Below are 18,371 nucleotides of genomic sequence, written 5' to 3'. Positions count from 1 at the left end.
TCCACAAGACCCCAGGTTAATTTACTAAACCATCTTGCTGTCTTCACCTACTCAACAGAAATCCCTGTGAGGGACCCAGCGAGACCTGGAGGAGGAGGGGGCTGATAACAGCGGTGGATGGGAGACACTGATCCAGTTTGGGGCTGACTGTGAGATGAAGGGTCTTGTCATCCTGAGTGTTTCCAAGGGGGCTTTACCGAGCTGCGTGACCTGGGCCTGGGGGCTTTAAAGACGCCTACAGATTCCACACAAAAAAACCCTCATGGGGGCTGGAGAGATGGCTCAGCGGTTAAGAGTGACGACTGCTCTTCTGAAGGTCGTGAATTCAAACCCCAGCAACCACATGGTGGCTCACAACCATCCGTAATGAGATCTGATGCCCTCTTCTGGGGTGTCTGAAGACAGCTACAGTGTACTCACATATAATAAATAAATAAATATTTTTTTTAAAAAAAGAAAACGAAAAGAAAACCTCTGAAACTTAACCCTGAAGAAAGAGGGGCCCTGGGCACCTCCTCCTTTCTTTGAAGGTCTCTGTTTCCGGAGCATTCTCTAACAGCCTGCAGATGTGTCTTACACTTGGCACCTGCTCCTTGGGCCAGACAGTGTTGAGGTGTCTCAGTGCCTGCTGAAGATTGTTGGTAACATCCACCCATCCAGAGTAAGGGCCCCCTTTCCAGACCCTGCCAAGCCCCTCATTAATGACAAGGGAATTGGATGCCCCTTGGATGTCCACACATGACTCTGAGCCTCTCCTAGTCCCTGTGGGGATAGACTCTCCCTCCCAACCGCCTCTTCCATGGCCATGCCCTGGTATATCCCACAGTTCCCTGCAACCCACAGGTGGAGTCCTGGTAGGCCCAGGCTGGCCAGAGAGAATGGCAGGCATTGCATAGCCTGGGAAGCTCACTGGAACACACACACACACACACACACACACACACACACACACACACACACTTTAATTTTTAAAAAGTTAAGATTCATACACGTTTATAAGTTAGAGTGTTTCAACATTCAATACTTCCCTAGGAATATGATTTTCCTTTTTTTGGTGCGGGGAGGGGTGTCAGGACAGGGTTTCTCTGTGTAGCCCTGGCTGTCCTGGAACTCACTCTGTAGACCAGGCTGGCCTCGAACTCAGTAATCCTCCTGCCTCTGCCGCCCAAGTGCGGGGGATTAAAGGCGTGCACCACCACTGCCTGGCAAGAATATGTTTTTAAACTGCCAAAATCAACACCAAGGAGTAAAAAGCACAAAAACCAAAGGATTTTAGAATTTGTCACCTCTAAATGACTGCCAGACTTAAGAGAATTCTAGAATGAGCTCTTTTGAAGTGGAGAAGTGGGTAATGGCTATGTCATTTAAGCTCTTCCAGAGCACTATGCAAACACTGGGTTGATTTTATGTTCCTTAGCCAATATTATGAAGTAAACATAATCCTGACACCGAAACTATGACGGAGACGGCCATCCTGCCCACCCATGCTCACATGACAGCCACAGACTGGGTTAATTCGAAATGGCAGACATCAGAGTCCTGGATAAAATTCCAGCAGATGGAGCTCAGAACCATAGTGTGGTCTGACACGATCGGTATTTGGCTTCCTCCCCTGTGTCTCAGATCTATGCTACGGCAATGCAGGGAGCCAAGGTCTGAGTCCAAGCAATTTGGACACAGTGTCTACTTTGTGTGGTCCTAAATGCCCCCTCAGGAAGCAAGGAAAGCTAGCAAAGTCAGTGTGCACAGCTTATAAAAATACAACGTAAAAGGGCTGCCACTCAGATCCCTGCTGTTTGCTGGCAACTTGTGGTTAGCTGGACAAGCCCAGTGGATTGATAATTTGACACTTCTCTATCTTTTAGAGAATTCTTATTGGTTTGGTTTGGTTTTGAGACAGCATCTCTCTAGGCAGCTGAGGCTGGACTTGAACTCATCCTGTAGCTCAAGCTGGCCTCTATCTCTCTGTTTTCCTGCTTCAGCCTCCTAAGTACTGAGATTATAGGGCTGAGGCTACTGTACTAGCCTGATGAAGCTCTTGGGTGTTTTGCGGTCATTGGGATGGCCCCAGGGTCTTGGGCATGCTCTACCACTGAGTTAAATTTCTAGCCCTTTTCATTTCACTGTTTAAAAAATGAGATCAGCCGGGCGTGGTGGCGCACGCCTTTAATCCCAGCACTCAGGAGGCAGAGGCAGGCGGATTTCTGAGTTCGAGGCCAGCCTGGTCTACAAAGTGAGTTCCAGGACATCCCGGGCTACACAGAGAAACCCTGTCTCGAAAAACCAAAAAATAAATAAATAAATAAATAAATAAATAAATAAAATAAAAAATGAGGCCGGGCGTGGTGGCGCACGCCTTTAATCCCAGCACTCGGGAGGCAGAGGCAGGCGGATTTCTGAGTTCGAGGCCAGCCTGGTCTACAAAGTGAGTGCCAGGACAGCCAGGGCTACACAGAGAAACCCTGTCTCAAAAACCAAAATAAATAAATAAATAAATAAATAAATAAATAAATAAATAAATAAAAAATGAGATCAAGGTCTTATTACGTTTCCCAGTCTGACCTTAAGCTCACTTGAAGCATAGGCAGGTCTGGAATTTGTTATCTTCCTGCCTCAGCCTCCTGAGTAGCTGGGACGATAGATATGTGTCACCAAGCCTGTTTTGTTTTGTGTTTTTAAATAGCTTGTCAGTTCTGACTTCTTTCTATGAGGCTTGATTGCAGCTGATTTTACAATTCAGAATCCTGACAGAAGTCTGTTTTTGCTTTGTCAATGTGTATAATCCCTGTCCTGGTTAGTGTCTTTGTCAGATTGACATAAACTAGAGTCCTTTTAGGAGAGAACATCAATTGAGAAAATTCCCCCACAAGACTGGCTAATGGGCAAGCCTGTGCAGGCATGGTGGGGATGGGGGTGGGTGGGGCATATTTTGATTGATTGTTGATTGATGTGGGAGAGCCCAGCTCATTGCCAACCCTGAGCAAGTGCTCTTGGGTGGTACAAGAAAGCAGGTTGAGGGCTGAAGAGATGGTTAAGAGCACTGAGTTCAAATCCCAGTAACTACATGGTAGCTCACAACCATCTCTAATGAGATCTGATGCCCTCTTCTGGTGTGTCTGAAGACAGCTACAGTGTACTTACATATATATATAATAATAAATACATCTTTCTCTGGAGTGAGCAGAGCCAGAGTGAGCAGAGGTCCTGAGTTCAATTCCCAGCAGCCACATGATGGTTCACAACCATCTGCACAGCTATAGTGTACTCATATACATAAAATAAATGTAAGTATCGTTCTTCCATGATCTGTGCTTAAGTTCCTGCCTCCAGGTTCCTGCTTGAGTTCCTGTCCTGACTTCCCCCAGTGATGTTGGATGACCTAAGAGCAGGACTTTGTTTCTTCAGAGGTAGAAATAGGGCTTTTTTGTGTTTTGTTTTGTTTTGTTTTGTGAGCAGAAAGAAACCCTTTCCTCCCTAAGTTGCTTTTGGTCATGGTGTTTGATCACAGCAATAGAAAAGTAATCAAGGCAGCCCCAAAACTTTAGGACAATGCCTGTGGTACATTGACAACCACTTTCTAGCCTCAAGGAGCTCCAATCTCTGGCAGCAAGAGGTCTTAACCTGAGCTGGGGTCCCAGCAGCTTGTCGGGGAACAGACTGTCAATGTACATGGAGGCCACCAGGGGGAGCAGGACTTTGTTTCTTCAGAGGTAGAAATAGGGCTTTTTTTTTTTTTTTTTTTTTTTTTTTTGGTTTTTTCGAGACAGGGTTTCTCTGTGTAGCCCTGGCTGTCCTGGCACTCACTTTGTAGACCAGGCTGGCCTCGAACTGAAATAGGGCTTTTTTGTGTTTTGTTTTGTTTTGTTTTTTGGGGGGATGTTCTTTATTGTTTGGGTTTTTTTTTTTTTTTTTGGATATATGACATCATTTCTGAATCACACCCACTGTCTCTTTTGCTTTTTCAGTATATATAACTAAGAAATATTCATGGATAATTTGCATACAGTTACAGTCAACTCCTTTATGTATAGAATTTGACAAGCTTTAAAACTATAAATAAGCCGGGCGTGGTGGTACACACCTTTAATTCCAGCATTTGGGAGGCAGAGGCAGGTGAATTTCTGAGTTCGAGGCCAGCCTGGTCTACAAAATAAGTTCCAGGACAGCCAGGGCTACAGAGAAACCCTGGCTCGAAAAACCAAACCAAACCAAACAAACAAGCAAACAAACAAAACTATAAATAAATATAAATATACCCCCACAATAAAAATGTGGAAAAAGTCCATTACTCTCAAAATCCCCTTTTGGGGATCAACACTGAAAAGCACTTACTCTTTTAGAGAACCCAGGTTCAATTCCCAGCACCTACATGGTGGAGCACACTACTTGTAACTCCAGTTCCAGGGGACAAAGGCGTCCTCCACGGACACTGTATGAACATGGCACAACACTCATACACATAAAATGCAAGTGAAAACCCCACTCCTCTCTTGCTCCTGTTGTGGGAATCTTTCTAGAATAAGCACTGTGACACCAGTGGGAGTGGAAGAGAGACGTCTGGACCAAAGCCAGAACAGCTCCCAGCAGCCCTTGGTATTGACCCAGTCTGTGTCCTCATTTTATATCTAAAACCACAAGGGGGAGCTAGCGAGCTTTTACTGGTACTTGCAAGTCAGCAAGAAGCCTGAGCGGCAGTGAGGTTGTTAAGGGCAACGGCTCATTGTTTTAACTGTTTCTCAGGTGGCTCTGTTCCAGGTAGGCAAGTGAAGCCATGTTTGGCACTAGGCATTCTAACAGCGCTTTAGGAGAATCACTAAATAAATCAATAAATCAGTAACTGTTTTTATCTCCTCCTGTGGTATTTCCTTGTCCTCAGCCTCACAGTCACAGAGCCCTGGAGTCCCTGAGTTGTTCTCTGTCCGGGTAGCTTTGCATTTCACGGGATCGCCTGTAAATAGCGCCATATAGTAGGCAGCCTTTTGTTTCTGATTTCGTTTACGGAATATGCCTTTTAGTTTAATTTTAATTTTTATATTGTAAATTGAAATAATCTTGCTGTATGGAGTACAAAGTGAGGTACTTTGTGATTTATGAAATGACAAAACAATTCAATCAAGCTCATTAACACAGCCATCAAATCAAGCACTTATCTTCTTGGGATTGAACAATTCAAATGCATTTTCTTGGTGACTTTTGTTTGCTTTTTTGGTCGAGGCTTCTAGCTGAGGCTAGCCTTGAACTTGCTCTACCATAACAGAGGTTACAATGTACTTCGGTTCTTGTGCCTCCACCTCCCAAGTAGGGCAAGTACAGTCATGTGCAGCCACACCCTGCTTCTGCAGGGCAGGGGACTGAACCTAGGGCCTCATGCATGCTAGGTCAGCACTCTGTCCACTAAGCCACAGTTCTGGATTGTGGAATGTGCATTTGCCAAGGGCCAGCTTCAACGTGGAGAGGGGTTCTGAGAAGGGGAGTCTGGGAGCCTCAAAAAGAACCACTTGAAGTCAAACTGTAGATTCAAGCTAAGACCTGTGCTCTGCTAGATACAGCTTTTCCAGTCTGCTTCTATGCTCTGCTTTCTCTCTGGAGATCTCTCTTGTCTATATTCAGCTTGCTTGCTATTCTAAGAGATCTCTTTGTCCAAGTCCTGCTTACTAGTGTGCTTCCGAGAAAGCAAATGCGTGAATGTCAGTGTCTAAGCAATTCTCTTGTTTTCCTAAGTTTTCTGGGTAGCTCATCTCCTGCAGAGCACAGGTCCAGACGTTTATTTTACATTTCAATCCAGCATCCTGTTACCCCAGCCCTTTAATTTGTAAGACAGTAAACTTACATTTGTTTAACAATGCAAACAATTCAGAGATCTGTCTGCCTTTGTTAAGCACAGGTAATAAACTAGTTAGGTGGGACTCTGCCCTGAAATTACCATTTCCCCTACACCCGGGCTTGCACTTTCTAAGTCCCAGGCTGACCTCGAACCCAGGAATCTGCCTGCATTTCCATCTGCCTGTCTTTGTATCTTTCTGACCGGCTGGCTCACAGTAGCTACCTCTGTTCCTTTAGATTCATGAAGCCCGCCCCTCATAATTCATATTGCATCTTTATATTTTTGCATAGTTGAGAAATTATACATTTTCAAAATGTATTTAGAGCTCTTTCCCATAGCCTTAAGGGCTGTTTGAAGGTCCCAGTGTTTACCATTTTGCTAAGTCATAGCCACACTTTTTAAAAAAATTTTTAATTAGGTATTTTCTTCATTTACATTTCAAATGCTATCCCAAAAGTTCCCCATGCCCTTCCCCCGCTCCCCCAATATAGCCACACTCTTGACTTCCAGACAAACTAGCTTTACACCCACAGCAGCCATTGACACAGGCTCACACCAGGGCCCTGTCCCAGGGCCAGGAACCATGTCACTTTGTCCCCACCAGGCTTAGCACACATTCAATTTTCTATATTTGTTGTATTATGTAATTATCACAAAGCAAAACCATATTCCTTCTGGGTATAATGCTTAGAGTCACTCGTGTCCATTGTGTGATCAGTATTTTGTTACATGGTTTCCTTGCCATACTGGGATGGACCACGTGACTTTCCCCATGCTGAGCTGTTGTCTCAGCCCCAGGACTTTCTTGCCCTTGTTTCCTCATATTCCATATTCATAGATGTACCAGTCAATTTTCATAGACATACCACAACTGTTCATCCATTTACCAGTAGATTCATGTTTGCTTGTTTTTGTTTGTTTTCTCCCTAGATTTGGGCCATTGTGGGGAAAAGTGCTCTCAATATTCTCACATAAGCTTCTGTGGCGTACATACCTGTTTTCACTTTTTCTGGTTAAGTTAGGAATGACGTCACTGAGTCACATGATGAGGGATGAGGGTAGATTTCACTTCCTTAGAACTACTGAACTTGGCTGGGCAGTGGTGGCGCACGCCTCTAATCCCAGCACTCGGGAGGCAGAGGCAGGAGGATTTCTGAGTTCCAGGCTAGTCTGGTCTACAGAGTGAGTTCCAGGACAGCCAGAGCTACACAGAGAAACCCTGTCTCGAAAAAAGCAAAGAGAAAAAAAAAAGAACTACTGAACTTACCCCACTTTCCAGCACACAGGTTCATCTTTGTAAAGCTGTTCTGGTAGCTAGGGAGCAGTATCTCACTGTGGTTTTAAACTTACTTCCCTACTGACTAATATTATTAGGTCTCTATTTATGTTCTTTTTTTTGGTTTTTCGAGACAGGGTTTCTTTGTGTAGCCCTGGCTGTCCTGGAACTCACTCTGTAGACCAGGCTGGCTTCGAACTCAGAAATCTTTTTTTTTTTTTTTTTTTTTTGGTTTTTCGAGACAGGGTTTCTCTGTATAGCCCTGGCTGTCCTGGAACTCACTCTGTAGACCAGGCAGGCCTCGAACTCAGAAATTCGCCTGTCTCTGCCTCCCAAGTGCTGGGATTAAAGGAGTGTGCCACCACGCCCAGCTAGTTTTCGTTTTTGAAGCAGAGTCACTTACTGACTAGAGTGGACTGTACAAGAATACAACTTTTTTTTTTTTTTTGCTTTGTTTTGTTTTCGAGACAGGGTTTCTCTGTGTAGCCCTGGCTGTCCTGGAACTCACTCTGTAGACCAGGCTGGCCTTGAACTCAGAAATCCACCTGCCTCTGCCTCCCGAGTGCTGGGATTAAAGGCGTGTGCCACCACCCCTGGCCTATTTATGTTCTTATGGGACATCGACACTATTCTCCAATGAAGTCTCTGTTCAAAAGTTCCTATTTTAATTGACTTATTAGTACATTATTGTGTTTATTTGTTATGCATTGTGTGAGTATCCCAGTCCCAGTCTGTCGCTTTTTTTGAATTTTACTCTTTGTGAATGTGTGTGTGTGTGTGTGTGTGTGTGTAGCTCTGGCTGTCCCAAAAATTGAACTGAAGATCAGGCTAGCCTCAAACTCCCAGAGATCTACTTGCTTCTATCTCCTGAGTACTGGAACTAAAGGAGTGTGCTACCACTTCCTGACTACCTGACTATAATTCTTTTTTAAAAAAGTATTTATTTATTATATGTAAGTACACTGTAGCTGTCTTCAGACACACAAGAAGAGGGCATCAGATCTCATTATAGATGGTTGTGAGCCACCATGTGGTTGCTGGGATGTTGTTGTTGTTGTTGTTTTGGGGGGTTTTTGTTGGTGGTGGTTGTTTTTTTGAGACAGGGTTTCTCTGTAGCCCTGGCGGTCCTGAAACTCACTCTGTAGACCAGACTGGCCTGGAACTCAGAAATCCGCCTGCCTCTGCCTCCCGAGTGCTGGGATTAAAGGCGTGCGCCACCATGCCAGGCAGGTTGCTGAGATTTTTGAACTCAGGACCTCCAGAAGAGCAGTCAGTGCTCTTAACCGCTGAGCCATCTTTCCAGCCCCTGACTATAATTCTTTTTTTTTTTAAAAGATTTATTTATTTATTATATGTAAGTACACTATAGCTGTCCTCAGATACTCCAGAAGAGGGTATCAGATTTTGTTACGGATGGTTGTGAGCCACCATGTGGTTGCTGGGATTTGAACTCTGGACCTTCGGAAGAGCAGTCTGTGCTCTTAACCACTGAGCCATCTCGCCAGCCCCTGATTATAATTCTTGAAGAGCAATGGTTTTAATTTTAGTGAGAAGCATTGTATCCGATATTTTTTCTGCTATATACTATGGGATTTTGTTTTTGTGTTGTCTTATCAAAGAAATACTTATTTAAACAAAATCACAGATATTTTCTTTTCTTTATATATTTATTTTAAGTGTATGGGTTTCTTGCCGGAATGTAATGTCTGTGCACTGTGTGTGTGCAGTGCCAGAGAAGGCCAGAAGAGGGTATCAGATTCTCTAGAACTATAATTAAAGATGGTTGTGAACTGCCTTGTGGATGCTGGGAACCAAACCGAGGTCCTCTAGAAGAGCAACAAGTGCTCTTAAGTGCTGAGCTATCTCTCCAGCATCCCATGTTTTCTATTTTGAAAATATTTTTCTTAAACATGGCTTTAAATTGTGCTCTGCACATTTTGACAAATTGTGTTATTATTCTCACTTAATTAAAATATTTCTAATATTCTCTCCTAATTTCTTCTTAGAACCATAAGTTATTTTAGAAGCCTGTTGTTTGATTTCCAAATCCTTGGGGGCTTTCCAGATATTTTTCTGTGACTGATTTATAGCTTAGTTATCATGATAAAACATATTTCAAATGATTCTAATTATTTTTAATTCACCAAGGTTTGATTTATGGCTCAGAATGTGGTCTGAGTGAAGGCTACACATTCACTTGGAAAGAATGTGGGTTTTGCTGTTGTTGGGTGGAACATCTCACGGATAAATTATCATCAGATTAAATTGGTTAGTGTTCTTCAAGTTACCCAATGACCCATAACCACTCCAATTTTGTGCACTTGCTTTTTACTGTGCTGAGTGGGGACTCTCCCTTCCGTCTCTCAGCTCCATGGTTTTAACTGTCTGTTTCCCGAGACACTGTTCTCCAGTGCACATACCTTGGGAACTGTTGCCTCCTCTGACGAGCTCACCCCTTGAACTTCTGCCCTTCGTCACTCCAAAGTCTACTTCTCACTGCCTTTGGACTTGTTTACATAACTTTAGCTTTCTTTCTTTCTTCTTCTTCTTCTTCTTCTTCTTCTTCTTCTTCTTCTTCTTCTTCTTCTTCTTCTTCTTCTTCTTCTTCTTCTTTCTTTCTTTCTTTCTTTCTTTATTTATTTATTTTTTGGTTTTTTGTTGTTGTTGTTGTTTTTTGTTTTGTTTTGTTTTTTTGAGACAGGGTTTCTCTGTATAGCCCTGGCTGTCCTGGAACTCACTTTGTAGACCAGGCTGGCCTCGAACTCAGAAATCTGCCTGCCTCTGCCTCCCGAGTGTTGGGATTTAAGACGTGTGCGACCACACCCAACAACTTTACTTTTCAAGACAACCCAAACTGACCTCAAACTTCCAACCCTTCTGCCCCAAGTCTGAGGTTAATTTGTGTCACACTTTCCCCTTGTTCTCCCACTAGTGGTAAGTGTGGTTACAGTTACGCTCTTGTGCAAGCCTTGTAGAAGCTGGGTGTGGATGTGGGTCACTGTGTTTGGAGCCAGTAGGGTGCTTCTGGGTGCTTCCAGCCCAGCTTCCTAAGAGCCTATGTTTTTGGTCTCAGAAGGTGGGATTCCCAACAGTGTTTCTGTGCCTGAGACCGAGTTCCTGTCTCACCTACAGGGCAAAGGTGTCAAATTTTTCATCTTGCCTGGAGAGCAGAGAGTCTTGGTTCCTGCCTCGTCTGCAGCAGCCTTGGGGCCAGGTAACACACAGTTTTGGCAGCTATTCTAGGGAACCAGTGTGCTTCCGATGCACAAGCAGGCAGGAGCTGCAGGGTATGTGTGCAACTAGCACGTGGTGCTCCCTGCCTCCCAGCCTTTCTCCTGCATAGCCAGGAAGGGCACAGTCTTGCTTCACCCCCACATTTCCTGCCCAGGAGAACAGCTGGTCTTGTCTTTCTCAGGAAGAGCTTGCCACTGGAATTCGGTTTCTAACTTGCCTTTGACCTCAACTCTAACTGTTTTGATAAATCCTGCCTCTTCCTGTTACAATGTAACCTTCCAGTTACAATGTAACTGACAGCTCTCCTGTGGCTCTCTACTGGCTCAGAATGACTTTTCACATATGCAAATAATCAAAGCGTTTTCCACCCACCTCTGCCTGACTCCTGACACCCTCTGAGGCCATGTCCCCAGCTAACAGTGTCTTGAGGATTTTTTTCACTTCTCAGCAGCTTGAGTCACACTTGCTTCCTCTGGAGTGGCTGGCTACCACCACCCCCATGCACTGCACTGTTCCAGTGCGTGACGGTCCTTAGTCAAGCCCCCTCGCCTCTTTCTAGTCATACTTCCATTTACTGAGTTTGACTCAAGTTTCAAAACAACCAGTTCTTTTTTAAACTAAAAACGGATTTACCAGAAGGCCCAGCAGTTCCAGTGTCTCACATTTATCCCAGAGAAAATGACATTTATCTTCCCAGTAGGACCTGAACACAAATGTTCATAGCAGCTTTATTTGTTTTTTTTTTTGTTTTGTTTTGTTTTTAAGATTTATTTATTGATTATATGTAAGTTCACTGTAGCTGTCTTCAGATGCACCAGAAGAGGGTGTCAGATCTCGTTACGGATGGTTGTGAGCCACCATGTGGTTGCTGGGATTTGAACTCTGGACCTTCGGAAGAGCAGTCGGGTGCTCTTACCCACTGAGCCATCTCACCAGCCCGCAGCTTTATTTGTAATAGCCCCTAATAAATAAAATACCTGGATATTTCCCCAAATCTAAGTAGGTAAGCACACTGGTTCGTCCACATCCAAGACAGCTTGCTACTCAACAATGAAGAATGAACTCAGCTTTGGTGGGCGGGTCTCCTGAGAAAATGCTGAGTGAAACTGTATCAGAGAAAACTGTGGACAGGAATTTATTTATATACCAAGGGGTGAAAGAACTGACTCACTGATGCGGGTGAGTTGTTCGCAGGGACTAGGAGTAGGAGAGAGACGGTGGTAACCCTAGAGGGGCAGCCTGAGGGAGCTGGAGAAGGTGTCTTTGCAGCTCCGGGCTAGGCATTAGAAATGACTGCACAGGCCAAATGAACTCTCACTTCCAACATGTGATCTTCTGATTCTTGGACAGCTCACCCCGAAGCTCAGTTCCATTCTAGTGATAACTACCAGGAGAAGGCTCTCAGCTTCTAGGCCTTTTGCTTTGTTTTGGAGTTTTGTTGTTGTTGTTTGTTTGTTTGTTTGTTTGTTTTGAGACAGGATTTCTCTGTGTGGCCCTGGCTGTCCTGGAACTCCCTCTGTAGACCAGGCTGGCCTGGAACTCAGAAATCGCCTGCCTCTGCCTCCCAAGTGCTGGGATTAAAAGTGTGCGCCACCACCACCTGGCTCAGCTTCAAGGTCTTAAGGGCTTGGCCCTACCAACCAGCGGCAAATACCAGTTCCTGCATTTCTCCTTAACCTAAGACAATCGGGCTTCTCAGACTTGGTGATTTGCTAGTTCACAGAAAACAAAACATGTTCTTTACAGCTTAGTGGTTTGTGTAAAAGATCCGACTTTGAACAGCCAAATGGGAGGCGCACACAGAGGGAGGGCTTCCTTGCCTCCTCCCTCAATTGTCCTGGGGGTTTGTTTCTGTGGCTGTGATAAACATCTTTACCAAAAGCAGTTTGGGAATGAAAGGGTTTACTCTGTTTACGCTTACACTTCCACATCACTGTTCCTTACTGAAAAGGGTGAGGGCAGGAACTCTAGCAGCATAGGAGGCCATGGAGGAGTCCTGCTTAGTGACTTGCTCAGACTCTTAGCATCCCGGACCAGCAGCCTAGAGGGGGCCCTGTCCACCATGAGCTGGGCCCTCCCACATCAATCATCAATTAAGAAATGCCCTACCGGCTTGCCTAAAGCCTGATCTTATAGAAGGGATTTCTCCCTAAGGTTGTCTCCTCTCAGATGACTCTAGCTTCTATCAAGTTGACATAAAACTAACTAGCACACCTGTTCAAGGCACAAACCCTCCCAACATCACCATCAATCTACTGACCTGGAAGTTCTCCAGACCTCATTATTTAGAGGTTTTCTTTCTTTGTTTGTTTGTTTTTAGAGAGAGAGTTCTATACTGTTTGCATGGTCCCATAAAACATTTGTCACTGGCAAGTGAACTCATCCCTGTCCCTCTCCCTTCCCTAGAGATCACAGAGAAAGTCCTAACTTAAAACACGCCTCTAATCCCAGCACTTGCGAGGCAGAGGCAGGTGGATTTCTGAGTTTGAGGCCAGCCTGGTCTACAGAGTGAGGTCCAGGACAGCCAGGCAATACAGAGAAACCCTGTTTTGAAAACAAAACAAAACAAAACAAACCCCACTTCTTCCTGGTGAGCATCCTGCTCCTTTAAATAGCCACTTTATTAAGTTAAACTCCAGTGTGAAAAGGCTTCTTATAAATAAGCAAAGACACTCCTGGGTTTGAAGAGCTCTGTCCCAGCATCTAGGAACAGAGGCCATATATAGACATATAGACGGATGCTTCTTGCCTTACGAAAGGATTGTGTGTGCAGTCCCAACTGCTGAGCCCTTTCTCAGCTCTTTGCACAACCTCTCTGAACTGAACTCTGCAGCCTTTCTAGCCCCTTCTTAGCCATTCTGAAAACTGCGCATTTGCATACTATTCTTCGAAGCGTTCATGTGTGATCTGAGAGTTAACATTAGTAACGAAGAGGCTGGGGAGCAGGCTCAGCAGGTGAAGGAGATTGCTACCAAGAATGATGATGATCAGAGTTTCATCCCGAACCCCACATAGTGGGAGAGGACAGACGTCCACAAGTTGTCTTCCAGCCTTTACACGCACCATGTGGCATATGCACGTGCACACACACACACACACACACACACACACACACACACGGTGAATAAATAAAGTAAGCAAATGGAATATCAATAAGTAAGTTTGGAATAAAAGAACTCCTGCTTGCTAGTGGCTGGCTATAAAGGGCACAACTGGGACTATTTTGCTAATCATAACCAATAAAACCGTGTAGCTTGTGAATTAATTGGTTATCCAATAAACTCTGACATTGTGGAAAGGCACACATATCTGGTTTCTGACATAGCATAATCACAACAGGGACATATTTGTCTTTCTCTGGCTTGTCCTAACTTAGAAGCAAGGACAGGAGACACCTGTCAGTTACTAACACAGCCCCCAGCCACTGGGCTTCACTGATGCAACTGTTTTGCTTCCTGGGTGGTTGCTTGGACTCTCAATTTGGCTTCTTAAAATCTGGCTGACAGCAAGCTGGCTGTGACAAAGGGAGTGGTTTCCTAGACAAAAGCTCAGGCTGTGGGGCAGAGTTCTACTTTACATATTGGGTTTTGTTTTGTTTTGTTTTTGGTCTTTCGAGACAGGGTTTCTTTGTGCAGTCCTGGAACTCATGGTGTAGCCCAGGCTGGCCTTGAACTCAGAAATTCGCCTGCCTCTGCCTCCCAAGTGCTGGGATTACAGACATGCACCACCACTGCCCTGCTACATATTGTTTTTTGTTTATTCTCCCCAGAGCATCTTCAGAACGCCCCAGGGTACACCCAGGGGCCTCCCATGCTCCCCTGATCTTGTCCCATTTCCCCTCTGGCCTCATCTACCACTTTCTGCCTCTTTCCAGTCTAACCCTGCATAGTCCCTGCTGCTCTGAAATGCATCAGGCCCTCTTCCAGGACTTGCTCAGCCTTTAATACTATTCATGTCTACTTTTCCCAACTACAGTGAAACTTCCACAGGATTTACATTTTAGTTGAGTTGGTTCACTATTGTAACAGTGCCACCTAGAGCACTAAAACTGCCTTACCTAGCAAAAGTCAGTGCCTAGTGAAACGTTTCATTTTCTAAAGTATACACCAATTAAAATTAGTGAGTATCGCCAGGTGTGGTGGCACATGCCTTTAATTCCAGCACTTGGGAGGCAGAGGCAGGAATTCTAGGCCAGCCTGGTCTACAAAGTGAGTTCCAGGACAGGCAAGGCTACACAGAGAAACCCTGTCTCAAAAAACCAAAAAAAAAAGAAGAAGAAAAGTGAGTTTCACTATGACACTTTGATATATGTAAATAGATGTACTTCAATCACAGTCACCCTCCATTACCCTCTTGTCCTGTTTCCACTTCCACTAATCTTTCTGGTTTTCAGAACTAACACTCCTTTCACTTTCTTTTTTTTTTGGTTTTTCGAGACAGGGTTTCTCTGTGTTGCCCTGGCTGTCCTGGCACTCACTTTGTAGACCAGGCTGGCCTCGAACTCAGAAATCCGCCTGCCTCTGCCTCCCGAGTGCTGGGATTAAAGGCGTGCGCCACCACGCCCGGCTTTCCTTTCACTTTCGTGTGTGTGTGTGTGTGTGTGTGTGTGTGTGTGTGTGACTATGTTCCTGTGTCTGTGTGTATCTGTATGTATGTCTGTGTCTGTATATTTGTGTGTGTGTGTGTAAACAGACAGAGAATAAGGTTAGGTTACCTCAGAGTTATTTATAAGAAGGTGAGTAAAAAGTAGGGTCCCATGAGTTCCTTCCTCTCCCATGACAGGGTGCTGACAGGTGTTCAAGCTTGCGAAGCCCAGCCCTGACACCCCGACAAGTGATTGTCCCACGCCTCACTTTACCCCTCCTCCAGCACTCGCTCGCATCCTTCCAAGCCCTTCTTTCCCGATGTTCCCTGAGCATCAAAGGGGGATGATTTTTTTTTTTTTAGTAGTGTGCCACCACACCCGGCAGAAGGGGGATGATTTTATTGTTCCATGTATGGTGGAGCGTTCAGCGGTCACTTTATTCTCTGCACTTTGACCAATCATCAATCTGTACAGTCACTCCTGACCAGTGCACTCCTGACCAGTGTAAAGAGAAGGTTTTCTGACCAAGCTGACAGCAGCACCATTCTGTGGACATCAGCAGAGTTCTTTGGAAGGGCATCTGACAGGCTCCTCAGATCCATTTAGCAAAATGGCAGCAGTTTGCCCAGCCATCCACATGGCCCAAATGGGCAGTGAACGACTGCGTGAGTGAATGTGCCCTGGATATGTTTAATAAAACAACTACTTTTATGGGGTGCTTAAGAGTACACCAGGCACCGGGCTGTCCTCATCTGGTATCTACTTTTATTCTTCCTTATTTTTACCTTTAAAGATTTATTTTTATGTGATGTTTATATGTGCACGTCTGTGGACATCACGTGCAGGCAGGAGCCCAGGAGGCTGGAGAGGGTGTCAGAGCCCCTGGGATAGGAGCTCATAGGCAGTTGTGTGCTGCCATGTGGTTGCTGGGAACCAAACCAGGTTCCTTACAAGAGCTGTAAGCATTCTTAACTGCTCAGCCACTTTTATTCCCGACTTTGACTTAGACTGGGTCTCACCACATAGCTCTGGATAGCCTAGAACTTGCTATGTAAACCAGGCTGGCCTCACAAATCTGAGAATCATCTGCCTCTGTCTCCCGAATTAAAGGCATATACAGCTATAATCTGCCTCACTTTTAATTTTCATGGCTTTCTTAAGGGATCCTCCCCCCAGGGACATGCACAGAGCCCTTGGGGATGTCAGGGACACAAATAAATAGTTAAAACCTAAGATAAAGATTTGATTGTAAAATGGAAAAAACTAAAGAATAATACAAGTTAATTAATATTTAATCAGGTGTTTATAAAATGTCATCCATTATTAACGTATGTCATTAATTTCATGTCAGCTTCTTTCATTATTAAATGTAGCAATCATGAGTTGCGCTGTATTTGGAAATGATTTGTAGGATTAGAAGATTTTTTTTAAAAACTCTGTGAACACATCAGGAGTGGAGGGAGAATTTAGGAGGCTGAGAACTGCTCTTAGCCTGATCACTCCCACAGAAAACCCTATGAAATTCACATTGTATTGTCTTATAGGTTGTTACATTTGATGGAGAAATCCTCACAATGCATAGGGATATGGCCTTTGTTATAAATAGCCCACTTTTCAGATTTAATCCACAACCTGCAGTTGTACTTACTGTTTAACAGTGCCCAATATCTCCTGGCTATCCTCCCGGTCACTTCCCTTTTTACCCTCAGCCCCACCAAACCCATCCAGGTCCATGTATAGCAGGGATGGGAAGTAGCCGGGTGCTGGTGGCGCACGCCTTTAATCCCAGCACTTGGGAGGCAGAGGCAGGTGGATTTCTGATTTCGAGGTCAGCCTGGTCTACAAAGTGAATTCCAACACAGCCAGGGCTATACAGAGAAACCCTGTCTCAGGAAAAAAAAAAGATGGGAAGTGATCAGGCCAGGTTAACTCTCCTGTGTCCCTACATCTTCCCGGCACAGGAGTACCTCCCTATCCTTAAAACCTTGATCCGAATCAGAAAGAAAATGTTGTTACCCAGGCACCACTAGATGGCGACACACACGAAGACTGGTTTCTTCAGGTTTCCTTTGGCAATCAGACCCTAAAGCAGAAGGCAGGGGGACCTCTGGGTGTCCCTCCCTAGTTTTGTCTCTTCTATGTGACTCTAGCCCCTCCAGGATGACTAGAATGGTTTATTTTCATTTCGGTGGCAAGCCTAGTGGTTTGGGTACACACAGGGTCTAAAGCTAGTTAGATGCTACAAGGCCAGTCAGTTTTCTCGTTCCCAGCTACAAAGTCAAAGGTAGGATAGTCTGTGTGGGGACAGCTGTGCCTCTAGAGCAACTCTGAGAGCACCTGGCTCCTCCCCCTTCTAGGCTCCTGCTCCTGTCCACATTCTGCCCTTTACTCCGCTGCCTGTTCCTGTTCTCTTCCTCCTCCATCATTTTTCTCTTCTCTTCTCTCTCTTTTTTTTTTTTTTTTTTTTTGTGGTTGCTGGGATTTGAACTCCGGACCTTCGGAAGAACAGTCGGGTGCTCTTACCCACTGAGCCATCTCACCAGCCCCCCTCCTTCCTTTCTTAACACATTCAAATTACTCTTTTGCATATGAATGTATGTGGGGGCAAACACTTGAGCACACCCATACAACACGTGGGAGTCAACACTGGGTGTCTTCCTAAATCTTTATTTATTGAAGCAGGGATTCACAGAGTCCAAAATTTGCCAAATCTGGCTAGTCTAAGGATCCTGTTTCTATAATTATAGATGGTCTCCACCCATACTTGCCCAGGTTTTTTTTTTTTTTTTCTTGGTTTTTCGAGACAGCCCTGGGTGTCCTGGAACTCACTTTGTAGACCAGGCTGGCCTCAAACTCAGAAATCCGCCTGCCTCTGCCTCCCAAGTGCTGGGATTAAAGGCGTGCGCTACCACCGCCAGGCTTTTGCCCAGTTTTTAAATGACTTCTGGAGACTCAAATTCCTGTCCTCAAGATTGTATGACAGAAGCCGGGCGTGGTGGTGGTGGTGGTGCACGCCTTTAATCCCAGCACTCGGGAGGCAGAGGCAGGCGGATTTCTGAGTTCGAGGCCAGCCTGGTCTACAAAGTGAATTCCAGGACAGCCAGAGCTATACAGAGAAACCCTGTCTCGAAAAACAAAAAAACAAAAAAACAAAACAAAAAAAAAAAGATTGTATGACAGAAATTATCCACTAAGCCATCTCTCCAGCCACAAGACTTTTTTTAAAAATTTTATTCAATAAGCTAACTTTCAAAGCCAGCTGCTGGTGTCCATTAATGATAGTGGTTGTTGCTAGACATCCCATGAATGTGGGCTGGAGTTCCAACTCCTACTGGCAGGAGACTGTGAGGGGTGACCCCTCAGTCTCTCTGCTCTTCAGTCTCCTTCCCCTCTATCCAGTCTCCCCTCTCTGCCTCAGTCTCTTTGTCTCTACCTTGCTTCTCTTGTGCTAT

Source organism: Mus caroli, unplaced genomic scaffold (genome assembly GCF_978045245.1).
Source record: "Mus caroli unplaced genomic scaffold, Mus_caroli_1 scaffold_11, whole genome shotgun sequence".
Taxonomy (NCBI): Eukaryota; Metazoa; Chordata; class Mammalia; order Rodentia; family Muridae; genus Mus; species Mus caroli.
Note: the sequence above shows the minus strand (reverse complement) of the source record.